Raw genomic sequence first — 17347 nt, 5'->3', positions numbered from 1 at the left:
TTTTAAAGATTATGTGATCACCACTGCCTGCTTCGGAGGAAACCCAACAAAATGTAAATATTTAAATTGTAATCGGAGTGCTTAATATAGAGTAACCGAAACTGGCGGGCTGGCTGGCTGACTGAGTGAGCGATGCTGACGCTGCTGATGCCATTGGATGCTGGTACTGTCACTAATGTTGCCATGACCGCCATTTGTCGAAGCCAAAATATGTATGTACAACGTTCAACCAACCAACCAACCAGTCAGCCACCCAGCCAGCATCATTGTCTTCATGTTCCGCCGCATAAAGATGCTGTTCGTTTTAAATATTCCGCTCTTCAGAGCTTGATTTAGAGGTTCATAAATTTCCAAACATTTATAGCTAAGATTAATTACCACTACAACGAATACCGGAGCCCATCAGCCAGTGAAATGGCAACTATGCTATGTTCGATAGCGAAAGGGGTTATTAGAAAAGCATAGAAAGAAGATTAAATATTGGAAATTTTTTGGCAATGGAAGACTTCGTAGAACTTAAATGCCTATAAATATATATTTTTATGATGGTATTTTCAAGGACCTTCTCTTCCATTAACTTGAATTTTTTATAAAGATTTTTCAAGGGTTTTCAGAGTCATTGTTTTTTATTAAGATTTTTAAAGACATTGTTCAAGACGTTCCTAAAATCTTCCAGGGCCATTGAAGGTAACTTTAAATTAGATATTTGTAAGGATCTAGAGAAACAAGGGAGAAAAAAGTTTTAAATTTTTTTAAGTTTTTTAAGTGTCATAAATTGAATTTTTTAGGAAAAATTTTTAATTCATTTTTTGAGATTTTTTAAGGGCATTGAGTGCCAAAAGCGTGGTGTCTTTGAAAGATTTTTTTAAAGATATTATTAGAAGGGATTTTTAAATCGATTTTGAGGGACATAAGGATGTATTTTTGTACACGATTTTAATCATTTTAAGGCTCATTAGAGTGCACGATTTAAGAATATTTTTTAATAGGATTTTGAAGTCCATGGGCGTGGAAGTTTTAAAAAGGATTTTTGAAGAATTGATGTGGTGATTTTTTAAAGGTATTTTGAGGGTCTATGAGTGTAAGTTTTATGGACACTTCTTTGAAATATTTTGAGTCTTTTAGCGTGCATCTTTAGAAATTATTTTAAGAGGATGTTAACGTTCAAATGTGAATATTTTTTGAGATATGATATTTAAAAGGATTTTTGTATCCTTAATAAGATTTTTATTTATTTATTTTGTTTTTTGAAGGATTTTGAGGGCCTATGAATGCAAGTTTTTTGGATATTTCTTTGAAGGATTTTGAGTTCGTTTGCGTGGATTTTTTAAGAAGATGTTTTGAAAAGGATTTGCGGAAGATTTTTTGAACGATGATATTTTAAAGGATTTTGATAAACCTAACAATGTGCTTTGAAAAAGTATTATTAGAGGGACATGAGGCCTTGGGCTTCTTGTAAGTTTTTTATTATGATTTTTTTTAACAAATTTAAGAGTGGATTTTCACACTTATTATCTGCAGGATTTCGAGAGCTACACGCTTGAATTTTTAAAAAAGTTTTTTTTTTCGGTTCATAATTTTTGTTTTTGATACCCTACAACACTATGTGTGATACCCTACAACCCTATGTGGGGTATTATAGTACAATTATACAACTATGTAACACCTCGAAATATTGGTTTCCCACATTTCCCGAGCTGAGTCGATCTAGCTATGTATGTCCGTCCGTCGGTCCATGTCAATTTGTAATCACTCTACAGGTCGCAATTATGGTCCAATCTTCACGAAATTAAGATTGGAGGTGGGGCTAAAGCCAGAATAGAAGTCTGTTGCTTGAAATGGACCAAAAACTGAAAAAAATCCTGATTTTGGAGTTGCTCTACAGGAAGTAAGCATGGTGCTAGAGCTTAAGGCTTACAACACAGGTTGGGGTTATTATATACAGATTGCAATTTTCGTTCGATCCTCACGAAAATTTTCACAAGGGTAGGGTTAGGCTATGTCCGCAAAATATTTAGGGGTTGAAATGGACCAATAACTAAAAATGTTCCTGATCTTGCAGCCGTTATAATGGTCTTAAATAGAAACCAAAGGACAGAAAATAAAAGTGAATGGACCACTACTTTTGTGTGAAAAAAATACAATTTACCATTTTCATTCTACCGAAACGCTGAAAATAACTTAAAGGCGAAATCCAAAATACACAAATGGCGAACTTCTGGCTTTTTTATGTTGATTTCGTTGAGGAATGTACCCAAGTATGGTAGACAAGCAAATCAAATAGATGAGCCTAAAATTGGAGATACAGAGGGGCCTCTTGCATTTGGAGATGATCGCAAAATATTTAGGGGTTCAAAAGAACCAAAAACATAACATTTTTCCTGATCACACTATTGAAACCAATCGACATCAAATTTAGCATGAGAAGAGAGTTACGGACAGGGAAGAAGTCTAGCATTTTGGATGACCATTTAACCATATTTAGCTGTAAAATGGATCACAAAAACTAACAGCACGACGGAGCACGTAAATATTGGGCATCACTGGTCAAAAGCTAAGGGTAATATCTGGGCAGTGCTCTATGACGTAATATAGGAAGTAATAATTCCAAGAACTTTTATAAAAATTCGTAAAAGTTTTTCACGAACATAAGCAGGGACTTTTATGAAAAGTTGTAGAGGACGTTTAAGACATAAACATTGAAAAACAGTCCTTCAAGAAGTCAACGTGATATTAATATAGATATTTAGAAATATTTTTTTTTTTTTTCAGTAATCTTTAGGATCACTAATATGGGCATTTAAAAGGATATTTTCCAAGGAATTTTAGGAAGCCTTTCAAGGGTAAAAACTTGGAATTTCTGTAAAGATTTTTTCAATGGTCTTTAACTCAATTTTCTCAATATACTTTTAGACTATCAATGTTAACACTTAAAAGAACTTTCAAGCCTTTCACTTGGACATTAAAAGGACGTTGTGCTTTGACGAAGCACATAACCATCAATGTATACATCATTCAGCATGTATACATTTTGTTAGCATCCTTCAAGACCACCAACATCAACAATATTTTTTCAAGGTTCTTTTGGAAAATTTTTTTGATATTAACGTGGACATTTATAATGACATTTCAAGCTTGTGTATGCAGTTCAGGTCAACAAAATTAGATTTATTTATTTTTCTTCAAAACTCAAAAGGGTCACATGAAATTCACGCATTAGGAGGATGAGAAAAGAAAAGAAATACGTCAAAGCCGGACTAGAAAGTTAATAAAAAATTAAGTTTAGTATGTAAAAGGAGGCTACAAAAATCATCAAAAATTTATGTTTAGTCCTTTATCTTAAAGGACATCAAAGTAGGTGGAATTTTTGAAAACAAAAATTACGTTTGGTTTGTCTATTTAGCCTAGAAAATTTCATAAAAAATTCCAAATATGACATCATCAAAGAGGCTGATTAAATTTTCACATCGGAGGATGTCAACAGATTCTATTAAGTCTCTCCTAAACAATATTTAAAAGAAATTTAGGACATGATCTATTATTTAACAGGTTTTGACTATCGTGGAATTTGAAAATAGTAATTATGATTTTCATTAAGATTTTTCGGATTTTCAGATCCGTTAACTTTACATTTTCATTACATTTCGTTTAAGGACTTCTGATTTTGGTTTTATAGAAATTAAAGGTTCATTAAACATTTTAGGATACATTTTTAACAATTTTCGAGGGATTTCAGGAAATTTTTTTGAACATTTTGAGTTTTTTTATTGCATTTTCAAGGATTTTTTAAAATAATTTTTAAACATTTTCTTAGGTTTTTGGTAGAGTTTATTTTCACATTTTCAGGTTAACCTTTATGCAGTGAAGTAAAGTTGAAAAAAACTAATTAAAAATCCAGATTAGGGACATCAAGGTAGGCTTTTCAAAAATCATGAAAAATGACTTTCAGGGACCGTACCTTGCTCTAAAATGTGTTAATGTCTTCTGAGTATGGTATTTAGTTTTGTATTAAGGTTTTAAAAGTATTTTAAAGGCCATAGGTCTGAGATTTTCTTTAATTGAGATTTAATTTAATTTTTTAAATGATTTCAAAATTGGAAAAGGATTTTGAGGGCAATTTTTTAGCAATTTGAGTATATATATTTTTTTTAAATTTTGGTAATAATTTTGATAGCTATTGGAACCTTAAGAAAAAATGTTATTAATAATTCTCATTACTACATGGGTACAAACAAATTTTCAACGTTGAAAAGATCTTTCATTCCACTACAAAAAAATTGCCTTGAATCTATTTCCATGAGTACTATTTCAACGACCTTCCAATATCTTGAAGTAGGTTTCATCACAGCTACATTTAACTACAAATATAGTACCAAACACAGGAATAGGAGTTCTTGTTGTCGTTGTTACATCGCTGCAACATTCTGCTGTTGTTGTCCTGTTGCTGCCTTAATCATTCACTACAAATGTCGCCACTATTCTCAGTTGTGTTTTGTGTTGTAATACAAATAATGGAATCATCTTCTCAGGCGTCACGCGTTGAAACAAAGCCTAGAAGAGTATGTTTCTATGGTCCATGATCCAATTTCGTTATGTCCTTATAGATAGTTGATGAACAAGTTGGTTGGGCGCGTGGGAGTAAATGGAAATGTGTGCTGCATTCTCTGTGCCACATGTACAGCCGAACCAACACCAATTCATCACAGCAAAACATAACTCGAGGAAATGTTAGCACTCAGGCCGTTTAATTATTGCCGTTTGTTTTAAATCATTCGTTCATCGCAACGACTAATGCATGCAAATATTTTACTCTTGCATACTAAGGAGGAATGGTGATGGTATACCAAGAAGGGTAGGATCAATAATTGGGATCTTGGAAATTGTCTGTGGTAATGAATATACAGGGTAAGATGAAAAAACTACAACCAAATTCAGACTGCTGTCATTTCTGTCGTCCGACAGCTGTTAAAATTATTCCAGTGACAGCTCATTATATTGTTTACAAGCGTACGAAAGCATTTTGGTGAGAATTTTCCAGAAAAAACGTTACTCGAGCGTGAAAGTGTGATTTCTTTATATTTGGCTGGAAAACTACAAGTGGCTAGCGTCAAAGCACTCCAGCATTTAAATGTGAATACATCTTTTGTGTCTCGTACCATCGCTCGTTACTCTGTCGGTGATACTGGTAGCGCAGCCCGACGTCAAGGAAGTGGACGGAGGAAACATCAGCAGAAATTGTTCGAAAAGTAAAGAAGCGACTTGATCGAAATCCGCGTCGCAGGGGCCGAAAAATGGCTCGAGTGCTAAACATATTTCAATATTCCATTTGACAAATATTAAAAAATGAGCTCGGGGTAAAGCCATTGAAATTCCAAAAAGTGCAAGAACTTACACCGCAACAGAAAGAAAATAGACTCAAAAGAGCTAAAGAGTTGCTTCGCTTGGCCGAAAGTGATGAACAGCCGAATTTGATTTTCTCCGATGAGAAAACATTCGTTGTCCAGCAGTTTGTAAACAAGCAAAATGATCGTGTTTACTTGCCAAAGAGGTTGAAAAAGAGCACCCTCGGTTGGCCACCAGAATTCAAGCGCCCGCCATGGTGATGGTATGGGCCGCCATAACAGCCGATGGTCGTTCTCCGCTCATATTAATCACAATGGCCGCACAATAAATGTGAAATATTGTCGCCAAAATATTCTGGAGGGTGTATTAAGGCCTTGGGCATGCAAACATTTTGGCCGCAGATCTTGGACATTCCAACAGGACTTAGCACCATCGCAGTCAACACACCCCACCCAAGAATGGTTATAAAATTAGCTTCCTCGCTTCATTTCCAGCGCACAATGGCCATCAAAATCTCCGGATACCAAACCGTTGGACTATTGTGTCTGGAGTAGTTTAGAAAGCAAGGTTGGCACTAAAAAATACGAAAGTGTCGATCACCTCAAGGCCATAATTCGTGCCAAAGGTGATCAATTCGAACAAATCTAAACTTATTCTAAAATTTGATGCTATTTCCGACATTTTTCGCTTTCATTCAATAAAATAAAAAAAACTAGTAAAAAAGCTGTAAGTTCGGCCGGGCCGAACTTTGAATACCCTCCACCATTTAGAACTGATTTGGCAATTCTCAAAAACAATAAAAACCCTTAAAAATTCTGTTAAAATCTTCAAAATACCGGATGTAGCTATTATATTAAGGCCTATATGGCGACATGGACCATGGACCTCCCGAATATCGGGAGGTACCGTTATATAGGGGCTATACGAAGACGTGGACCTGCACAGACAATTTTCTGTTTTAGGCTTCAAATACCAAATTTAATACCAAATTTAAAACAATTCCGGTGAATATTGTTGCTAAAATCATCCAAATACCGAATAGCGGAAGGTACCGTTATATGGGGGCTCTACGAAGACGTGGACCTGCACAGACAATTTTCTGTCTTAGGCTGTAGTATCCATTACGAACTTCAAATACCACATTTAAAACAATTCCGGTGAATAATATCGCTAAAATCATTAAAATACCGAATATTTGGAGGTACCGTTATCCAAAACGTGGACCTACATGGTCCATTTTCAATACTAAAAGTCCTGCAGACAAAATTTTAAATCAATGTATTTCAATTCGTTCGAAGTCTAGAGTGATTTCCACAGATGGATAGACGGACAGACTGCCAGAAAAAACGACATAGAATTTTATGCTGATCAAGAATATATATACTTTGTGGTGTCTAAAATGTGTATTTCGAGGGGTTACAAACGGAATGACATACTTAATATACCCTCCATACTATGGTGGTGGGTATAAAAAATTAAAAATTATGACATTTGACTTTGTTGCAGTTTTTTTGTCTCATCCGAATTCTGTGAATATGGGGTTTAAAGTTCAAATTTTGTTCGAACCATAATTAGACGCTTTGAATTGTGTTGATGATAAATTTAAATGTGATGAATAAATGCGATATTGAAATATATTGGAACATTTACTCATAAAAAGTTGATTTTGCCTCTTTAAACTGACAATTCTTGCATATTTACTTTGCTTAATTTCCCAGAACTACAATACTCCCTATAAAAACGCACATTAAAATTCCTTCTCCCCCTCCCCTACTTTCCAAAAATAACATCTCATAAATTTTTGCCCCTCCATTAATTGGATTGCATATCAGCATCAACAAATCTATGAATTCTGCACTTTACGATTTATTGTCTAAAAACGCACAATAGAAATCGTTTACAAAACGCCAGGCCAACAAAACACCAAACAGGACCCCTTTCCGCACCCCCAAAAAAAAAAAAAACATAGAATAACAAATCTCACGAGCGCATTGTGTGTGAATTGTGGTCCTTTCAACAGAAAGTTGATTTTTGCCAGAGCAGCAACGACAACGAAATGAGGTCAAAAAATTTTGGTTGTTTTGCTTACCCAGACCCGGTTGGTTGTGGTGTTGCATTCGAAATTCAATGCAGGCGCAGACATACTCTACGACCATTATAAAGTATTCCTTCAAGGGATGCACACAACAACAGCGAAAGGGAGGATGCGAGTGAAAGTGTATTTATGTCTGATGATGAACGCTCGGGTCCCCCCCTCGAAAACATCCAACCAAGCGCTCAACATTGCTGCAGCCAGGCAATCAGCCAACATGGTCAGGGTTGCAAATGGCTTGAGGGCATTTCGTTGTTTTTCATTTTTACGATTTTTCCTTTTTTTTTTTGGTTTATTTCCACACGTTTATTTTCCTAATTAAAATCTGCAGCTATTTTCATTTGTATTATTATTTGTTCTACAATCGTCATAATCATTATAGAATTTTATTTTAAGTGGAAATTCATGCTTGAAATGCTATTTTTTTGACTTTGATTTTCTTACCCTCAGCAATGTTTGATTGTGGCTTTGATCCAATTGTACAAGGATATTAGTTCGGGCTTGTTGCTTTTTCTACACTAACTGACCCAATAATTGGCCCACATCTATAATTAAGTGTAATATTACAACACTTGATGTAATTTGATGCATTAATGGCTTAAAGCACTGCTAAAAAATGTAGAGGTTTGAAGTATGTGGAAAATTGGTTATAACTAACGGAAAATAAGATAAGTTTGCAATTCTCTCTCTCTCTCTCTCTCTCTCTCTCTCTCTCTCTCTCTCTCTCTCTCTCTCTCTCTCTTACAAGGTCCCTCTATTGACCACAGTAATTTATGTAAATGAGTCTAATTGAGTTTTAAGGTCCAGAAAAAATGTAGTTAAGAAAAGTTTATTTTTTATTTTATTTTAAAAGTTCTAAGAATATTCTGATCTCGTCGATTAAAATATAGTGGGAAGATCAGAATAGAAAATCAGTTAAAACTGAGGGTTTTAATTTGAACCCCAAATATGTGGCCACATTGCATACTTAGAATTGTAGTTTTATAATCACAACCCACATTCCATGCAAACCTCAAAAAAAAAAAAAAAAAAACAGTAAAGAAAGTCTTAAAGTCGGGCGGGGCCGATTTTATGATACCCTACACCACTTTGCTAATTTAGTTGAGCTCCACATAACAATTAAAAGTTTTTATGGGATAATTCAATCATACACCCTATGATTATAATTTAAAATTCAAAGGACTAAATATGCCGAAGCATTTGTATCTTTTAAATTCGGACTTGTATTGCCCATTTGGTGCAAAATTAATTTGAAATCTGATAAAGATATATATGGGAGCTATATCCAAATCTGAACCGATCTCGATAAAATTTGGCAAAGATTTTTCTGAGCTGTATTTGATAAATTTCCCTGAATATCGTTGTTACGGAGTGCATATTACGGCTGTGGGCAGCAAATACAACAATTCGGATGATGTGCCATATTCCAACGCGTTTGGGCAAATATTAGAGGTTTGGTGCATAATAAAGGGTAAATCGGACGAAGTTATATATGGGAGCTATATCCAAATCTGAACCGATCTCTATAAAATACAGAAAATGTATTTCTGAACTGCACATGATATATTTCCCCAAATATTGTTGTTACAGAATGCATATTACGGCTACGGAGGACAAAAATAACAAATCGGATGAACAATATATATGGGAGCTATAGCTATATCTGAACCGTTTTCGATCAAATTTGGCATACATATTTTCAGGCCTAATTTGGTTGTATGTGCAAAATGCCATACTATTCGGGCTGATATTACACGTTTGGAGCACAATAAAAGGCAAATCGGACGAAATTATATATGGGAGCTATATTTAAATTTTTACCGATTATCTCCAATTTCAATAGGGTTCGTCCTTGAGCCATACAAATGTTATTTGGAAATTTTCATCTCAATCGAATAATAAATACTACCTGTATTTTGTTTACAAAAATACATGGACAGACGGACGGACGGACATGCATAAATCGACTCAAAATGTGATTCTATGCAGATCATCAAAAGGAACTATGGACCTATCTCCTTTCCTTCTCCATGTTACAAACAAATGCACAAAGACATAATACCTTCACAATTATGTGGTCTAGGGTATAAAAATGGTAAAAATGTTTGAAGTCGGTCATGGTGTGCTCCACTTATTTTGGGAGAAAATATTTTTCGCAAATTTTTCCAGAATTTGTTTTGTTTATTTATTTATTTATTTATTTATTTATTTATTTTTTGTTTGGTGGTACAATAGATGTTTAGCCAACAGATGTATACCCTCAGCCAATGTTCGATTATTTAAATATATTTTGACTTCTGTTATGATTACAGGGTGCGATAAATTTTGTTCTGCACTATTTTGGCCCATTCCCGGCGAAGCGCTTGCTTTCCAAAATACTACAGACACTATAGTCCAACCGATTGGTATCCGGAGATTTTGGTGACCATTGTGCGCTGAAAATGAAGTGAGGAACCTCATTGTCCTGTTGGAATGTCCAAAGTCTGCGTCCAAAATGTTTGCGTACCCAAGGCTTTAATACACAATCTCCACAATATTTTCGCGATAATAATCGTCATTTATTCTGATGCCACGGTCGATTAATACGAGGGGAGAGCGACCATCGGCTGCTATGGCGGCCCACACAATCACTATGGCTGGCGCTTGATGGCCAACCGAAGGTGCACATTTTTAGCTGACCTCTTTAGCAAGTAAACAGGATCAGTTAGTTTGTTTACAAACTGGTGGACAACAAATGTTTTTTCATCAGAGAAACCCACCACTTTCGGCCAAGCGAAGCAACTCTTTACCTCTTTTGAGTTTATTTTCTTTCTTTTACAAGTTCTGAGATGGGCAATATCGGTGCACGATATCGTATAGGCCTCATATAACGGTAACCCCAATATTTGGTATTTTGATGATTGAAGCCAAATTTTTCAATGAAATTATCTGAAAATGTACAAAAGGAGTTTCTTCTGAGTACTTTACCCCCTGGAAAAGAATTTTCTATATAGGTCCGTGATATCGTATGTTCCCCATATAACGGTACCTCCCGGTACTTTGACGATTTTAGAAACAATATTTACCGAAATTTTTTGAAATTTCGTATTTGAAGTTCCTAATATGTTCTACAGCCTATGACAGAAAATTGTCTATGCAGGTCCAGGGTTCGTAAAGGCTTGATATAACGGTACCTCCTTATATTCCGATATTATGATGAATTTACGTACATTATTCACAGGATTTTTTTTTTTCAAATTTTGTATTTGAATATTGAAATGGTTTATGACATAAATTGCTAAATTCGGTATTTTTAAAAATTTTAGCAGATTTTTTACGGTTTTTTTTTTCTGAAAATTTCCAAATTAGTTTTGAATGTTGGAGGATATTGAAAGTTCGCTTTGTTACTTTTTTTAAGTTTTGATCGTGTGTGGACTAAATCAAATCCTGGTTTCGAATAATATCAAAGGGTCCAGTCACACAGGTCGATAGTCGTTATATGATATGTCATGATGAAGGCTACTCCCAGCCAAGAATTTTGGCAACTCTTTTGTCACTTTTTCGGAAAATGTATATGTTGGAGGATATATATTTTACGTCCGAAGTATAAAAAAAATCTCGTCATAAAGAAAGATTATTGAATCTTTGTTTTTTTATTAAAAAATAAATAAATAAGTAAGGTGAAACAGTCCACAAGAAGTGATATGCGGTACGGGCCTAATGACCTTACCAGCCATAATATCGCCCGCTCGTCTCTCCCCTGTGTTCCACTTTTCTTCACAATATTTGATTTTCGGTTTTTACGTGAATTTTATTAGAAATATTAACGCTGCACAAATTGAGTGCGTGGGATGAGGGTGTTTCAATTTGTGGGTTGTAAATATTTTGGGGTATTTGCCAGTTGCTTGTTGCTTTGCCTTTACAGCTTTTGCTGCTTTATTGTTGTTGCTGTTGTTGTTGTTGTTGTTCGTCGCTCATTGATGAGTAATTAAGTTAATATCGTTTTAATGATGAAGGATAAACATTGATGGCTATGCTTACGGGATATTTTGTTTTTTTTTTTGCTGGGTATTGAAATGAAATTTGATTCAATACTTGAGGATTAAAGGCGATTTTCGAGAGGCTTAATATCCTTAATTGACGTTAATTAATTATTCCGTAATAAAATGAAAGTTTCCCCAAATTGAAGTGGGGCGGAAATTAATTTATTATGTCATATATTCGCAATGCAATGCAGTGTCTTGAAGTATGAAATTTTAGTTGATGGTGGTGAGATTGTGTGAAGGATATTATTCGGAATTCAACACAAAAATTACTTTATTGACATTTCGAAAATTTCTCTTTAGGATTTATTGATTTTCGTAGAAAATTCTTAAAACCAAATGTCCCTAATTTCATTTAATTTTCTTTTCAATATTTTCCTTCCATTAAAGCATTTTCTAATCTTCTGCTTAATCTTCTTTAAAAAAAAATAAATCCATTCATAGACAAAAAAAATATATATTTAATAAATCACTTCCATTTCCATTCATCAGCCAGACTATTCAATGGAAAACCTGTTGATGAGCAAATGAATCGATTGACTTTCAGACACAAAGAAGAGTTTTTCTTCCTCCTCTCCTATTTTCCCAAAAATATCCAATTTCTTCATTTCCACATTTAGAGAATTCTAGTGTTTATCAAATGAATTGCCAACACCTTCTTCGGATTACGGCTGCCCCTCTCAGCCATCGAATGCTCAAAGGATAATAGCTTACCGACAAAACGACAAACAACCGGGCAGACAGAAAGACATCCAGCCAGCCAGCCAGTCAGGCTTTTGAGAATCAAAAATTATTCAAATTCCTGATGTAGACTTTCCGGAGGGCGGTGTTTTTTCTTCTTTTTTTGCTCTCCAAACAAAATATTTTCTATTTCTAGCACAAACACACGGACAAACAAGCAATGACACACCTTTCGCCCGTAATACAATGAAACGCCCCGGAAGGAAATAGGAAAAGAATTTGATAAATATTTCAAAAAGAATTTTGTTTTTTTGTCCTTGTCGTCGTTGTTGTTGTTGTTGTTGTTGTTTTTTTGGACTAAGTAAATCCAGCCTTTTGCTACAACAAAGGATTAAGGTTGCTTTTCGCCTTGGTTGATGAATTCAGGGAAAATACTTGGAATTGTTGGCCGATGAAAACTTAGCCCCCAGAGCAAGGCGGGCGACACAAAAAAAGCATTTCTAAGTAACCCTTTTCTTGGTTGCCAAATGGCATTAACGGAATCAGATTTAACTTTTCATCAATACCCAGAAAAAAAACCAAAAAAAAAACACAAAATTTGTCACACACAGTATAAACCTTTGGGTTTAAGGGATTGTGTCTGTTTTCAGTTGTTGTTGTTCTCTTCAGGCCTGAATGGCTTGCTTGTCTGCCACAGATAACGTAAAACACAGAGATAAAACATGTTCGATGCCATCACCATTCCGGCCTTACCTCAATTTGGGGGGGAAATTGCAAAAAGATTGTGCTGCCACAAAACGCATGCATACTTTAAATTTATGAAAAGGGCCGGGCCGAGCCAAGCTATCACAGCTATCTGTGGCATCATACCCGGCCAGTCGGCCGGCCGGCATCCTTATTCTTTGCAAATGATAATATGATGATTATTGATGAGGTCCTTTCACACGCACTCGCTGCCAAAAGTTCAATGTGAATGTACCCACATATTTGCGCATTGACTGGAGGACTTCGACATTTCTTTTTTTAGAGGAAACTTTAAATCTGCCTTCCTGAAAAAAGAAAAACAATTCCTGGTATTGCTTTGACAGTGTTTGTGCGGTATGTTTTTAAGTTTTGCCATTAAATTAATCTTTATTATGGTAATTTGTATATAAAGTCCATTTGAATATATTGAGATTAGGCTTGGCCAAAGGACATTCAGAGGCAGGCGTTGCTTTTTAATCTGTGCAGAAATGAAAATTTTTTTTTAGGAATTGAGAATAATTTCAGTTTATTTCAAGAAATCTGTTCATTTCAAGCAGAAAATTACGGCAGAAAGGTAAATAAAAACAAGTAAGCAAAGGCTATAGTCATGAGAGACGGACCATGTGATACCCTACAACACTATAATATGGTAGAAGCCCCCTTATGTCCAAATTAATTTTGGAATAATTCGCTTTTGAAATTATGTCACGGGAACTGCCCAGATATTACCCTTAGCATTTTGACCAGGGATATTTGCCCCATATTTACGCACTCCGTCGTGCTGTTAGTTGTTGTGGTCCAGTTTACAGCTAAATATTATCCAATGGTCATCCAAAATGCTAGACTTCTTCCCTGTCCTTAACTCTCTTCTCATGCAAAATTCCGTGTCGATTAGTTTCACTTGTGTGATCAAGAAGTTTTTTTTCTCTGTTTTTGGTTCCTTTGAACCTCTAAATATTTTGCGCTCATTTTGAAATGTAAGAGGCATCTCTGTATCTTCAAATTTAGACCCATCTATATGATTCGCTTGTCTACGATATTTGTCTATATTCGTCAAAAAAATCATCACAAAAAAAGCCAAAAGTTCGCCATTTTTGGATTTCGCCTGTAAGTTATTTTCAGAGTTTCGGTAGAATGGAAATGTTGGTATTTTTTAACAAAAGTTGGACAACTACTTTTGTGTACTTTGCTGTCCTTAATCCAACCCCATTGAAGATTTCGTGTCCTTTGTTCCTATCTGTGAACTTTAAAAAGATTGCAAAATCAGAAACATTTTTAGTTATTGGTCCATTTCTTCCCCTAAATATCTTTAAAAACAATAGGCGTAGCCTTCTCAATATAACCCACACCTTTTGAAAAAATTCGTGAGGATCGGACGATTACTGTAATCTGTAAATAAAGACCCCAACCTGTGTTGCAAGGTGAAAAATATTACAAAATGTATACTTCTATTATAAGTCAAATTAAAACCAGTAAAGAAAGTCTTAAAGTCGGGCGGGGCCGCCACTTTGCTAACTTAGTAGAGCACCGCATAACAATTAAAAGTTTTTATGGGAGAATTCAATCATACACGCTATGATTATGATTATAATTTAAAGTTCATAGGCCTAAATATGCTGAGACATTTGTATCTTTTAAATTCGGAATTTGATGCACAATTAATTTGAAATCGGATAAAGATATATATGGGAGCTATATCCTAATCTGATCTCGATAAAATTTGGCAAAGATATTCCTGAGCTGTATTTGATATATTTCCCTGAATATCGTTGTTACGGAGTGCATATTACGGTTGTGGGTAACAAATATAACAAATCGGATGAACAATATATGTGGGAGCTATAGCTATATCTGAACCGATCCTCACCAAATTTGACATACTAGCTTCTATTCTCAGTTCGGTCGTAAGTGCAAAATTCCATCCCATTTGGACAAATATTAGACGTTTGGTGCACAATAAAATGTAAATCGGAAAAAGTTTACATATATCCAAATCTGAACCGATCTCGATAAAATTGGCAAGGATATTTCTGAGCTGTATTTGATATATTTCTCCAAATATTGTTGTTACAGAGTGCATATTACGACTGCGGAGGACAAAAATAAGAAATCGGATGAACAATATGTATGGGAGCTTTAGCTATATCTGAACCGATTTCGATCAAATTTGGCATACTTAGTTTGAGGCCTAATTTGGGTATATATGAAAAATTCCATTCGGGCTGATATTACACGTTTGGTGCACAATAAAAGGCAAATCGGACGAAGATATATATGGGAGCTATATCTAAATTTTGACAGATTATCTCCAATTTCAACAGGGTTCGTATTTGGTCCAAATAAATGATTTGTGTAAAATTTCATCTGGATAGGGCAATAAATGCGAACTGTACTTCGTTTACAAAAATACATGGACAGACGGACGGCCGGACATGCATAAATCGACTCTGTAGGCTCTTATTCTGTCCATAACCCTACCTCCATGCAAAATTTCGTGAGGATCGAGCCATAATTGCGACCTGTACGACGAAAATACATAGCTAGATCGACTCAACTCGGCGAGATATTTAGATCCATATACAGTTTTCTATGAGGGAAACCAATATTTCGAGGTGTTACATAATATTTGGCCCAATCAAATTTATAATACCCCCAACACGTAGTTTTGCAGGTTATAAAAATCGAAATTCTTAAAATTTGTTTCCATATTAAACCTAGTATAAATATGGGATATGTGGGTCCACTATTTCTCGTACATCCCTAACGAACGAAGTACGAACACATTGACATATTTTTACTAACTTAGATTTAGTGTAAAGGTGGGAAACGTAGATCCAATCATTGTGGTACCTTCCAAAGGAGTATACATAAAAAATGTTCAAATCCTGAGGCTATATATCTTTCAGCCAACCGACTAATACTCTTCAACTTTGTTTTTTCTTCAATTTTTAGTTTTGAATCCAGAATCTCACACTCGGTTCCCGTTTTCTACTACCAACGATTTATAAAGAAATCACTTGTTTTCATTAGCTTTTAAAGGGTTATTTGACTTATACAGCCTTCAAGACTTTGCTGGACAAATCTATTCATAAAGATAATTCAATCGGAGTTAAGGGAGATGTATGTTTGACCAAATAATAACTGAAAATAATACATTTAAATTTCCCTTAAGTCTGCTTATTGATACATCCCCGGTCGTGTCATTTGAAAGCATAACTACTTCCTTTTATCCAATCATTACACCCAAAAATTCCCACAATTTACTTTTTTTCTGGCATTTCACTTAATTTACATAAGTTTGTCTTAACACTTAACAACTTGGTTTTTTCGACTCTTTTTTCCCTCCATTTCAAGTACATCCTTCCTACAGCCACCAGAGTGCTGTTGTTTTGTTTCAAAAATATTTTCACTTTGATTTTAGAATAATTCCAGATGTTGGTGTTGCTGTTGTTGTTTTGCCATAAGGAAATCCTAAAATCCCAACAACACTAAAACCAATCTTCGAAGCTCATAACAAATTATGTTGCAAATACTTTCGCAGCGGTTAATAAATGTCCCATTTAGTGTTGGTTGGTTGGTTGTTAAGCAAAGTTTTGTGAGATTAAACATTTCATTTTGTGTTTATGGGGCCTATTAAAATATGATTACAATGTCGTTTTCATATCTGGAAAGCAATTAAAGCAAATGTTAACCATGAGCTCGAGACACAGACACAAACACACACACACAGAATGACACTTACTCTGACACAAGCTGGCTGGCAGGCGGGTTGGATGTCTGACTGACTCTTATTTTGATATAGCCTACAGTCTGGTGGAGAATGGGCAATATACACGAAACATCAAAACGAGTATATTAAAGGCGAGAAAAAAAATTGTTCACACTCACAAGCCAACACACATTGAAGGAGACGAAACAGGTACCGACATGCATTAAAGAGTCCTTTAATGACACAGTTATAACCGAATGCCATGTTGGAGACAATATTTTCGAACACAACCACACATCAAAGTGAGGTAATTAGAGCTTGTTATTATTATGATTATGATTATTTTGATGTTTATGATTAACGTTTGTCAAACGACCTGGAGACGGAAGCCAGAAAAAACTGCAATTTTGTTTATCATAAGAATTGAATTTTTATAATCTGAATTACTCTCAACACACAACGAGGCTTTTTCTAAATCAAGTGAAGTGGTATGGGCATTCGTATGTGCGGGTCAAATTTTTAGAAAACAAATCTGGTCCACGAAGATTTTTAAAAAAATAATTTGAAAACTTCTTAAATTTCAAAAGAACATGTTAAGTGTCAAAATAAAGCTTTTATTTCATAACAAAATTTGAATTACAAAGAAAAGTTATAGCCTTCTCAAAAATTGACATGAATTTTAGAAGTTTTAATATAATGAGAATCTTTAAATTCTCAATAGGTATTAAAACTTTGTACTATAGCTTCATTTTATCC

General features: G+C 34.8%; 1 protein-coding gene across 1 annotated transcript in view; it reads right to left on the bottom strand.

Annotated features, from left to right (window-relative positions):
* Positions 1-17347, bottom strand: part of LOC101899257 (uncharacterized) — a 348103-nt gene that overhangs the window by 207737 nt on the left and 123019 nt on the right. The window lies entirely within an intron of this gene.

The sequence above is a fragment of the Musca domestica genome, unplaced genomic scaffold (assembly GCF_030504385.1).
Source record: "Musca domestica strain aabys unplaced genomic scaffold, Musca_domestica.polishedcontigs.V.1.1 26, whole genome shotgun sequence".
NCBI lineage: Eukaryota > Metazoa > Arthropoda > Insecta > Diptera > Muscidae > Musca > Musca domestica.
Note: the sequence above shows the minus strand (reverse complement) of the source record. Positions and strands in the feature narration are given on the sequence as shown.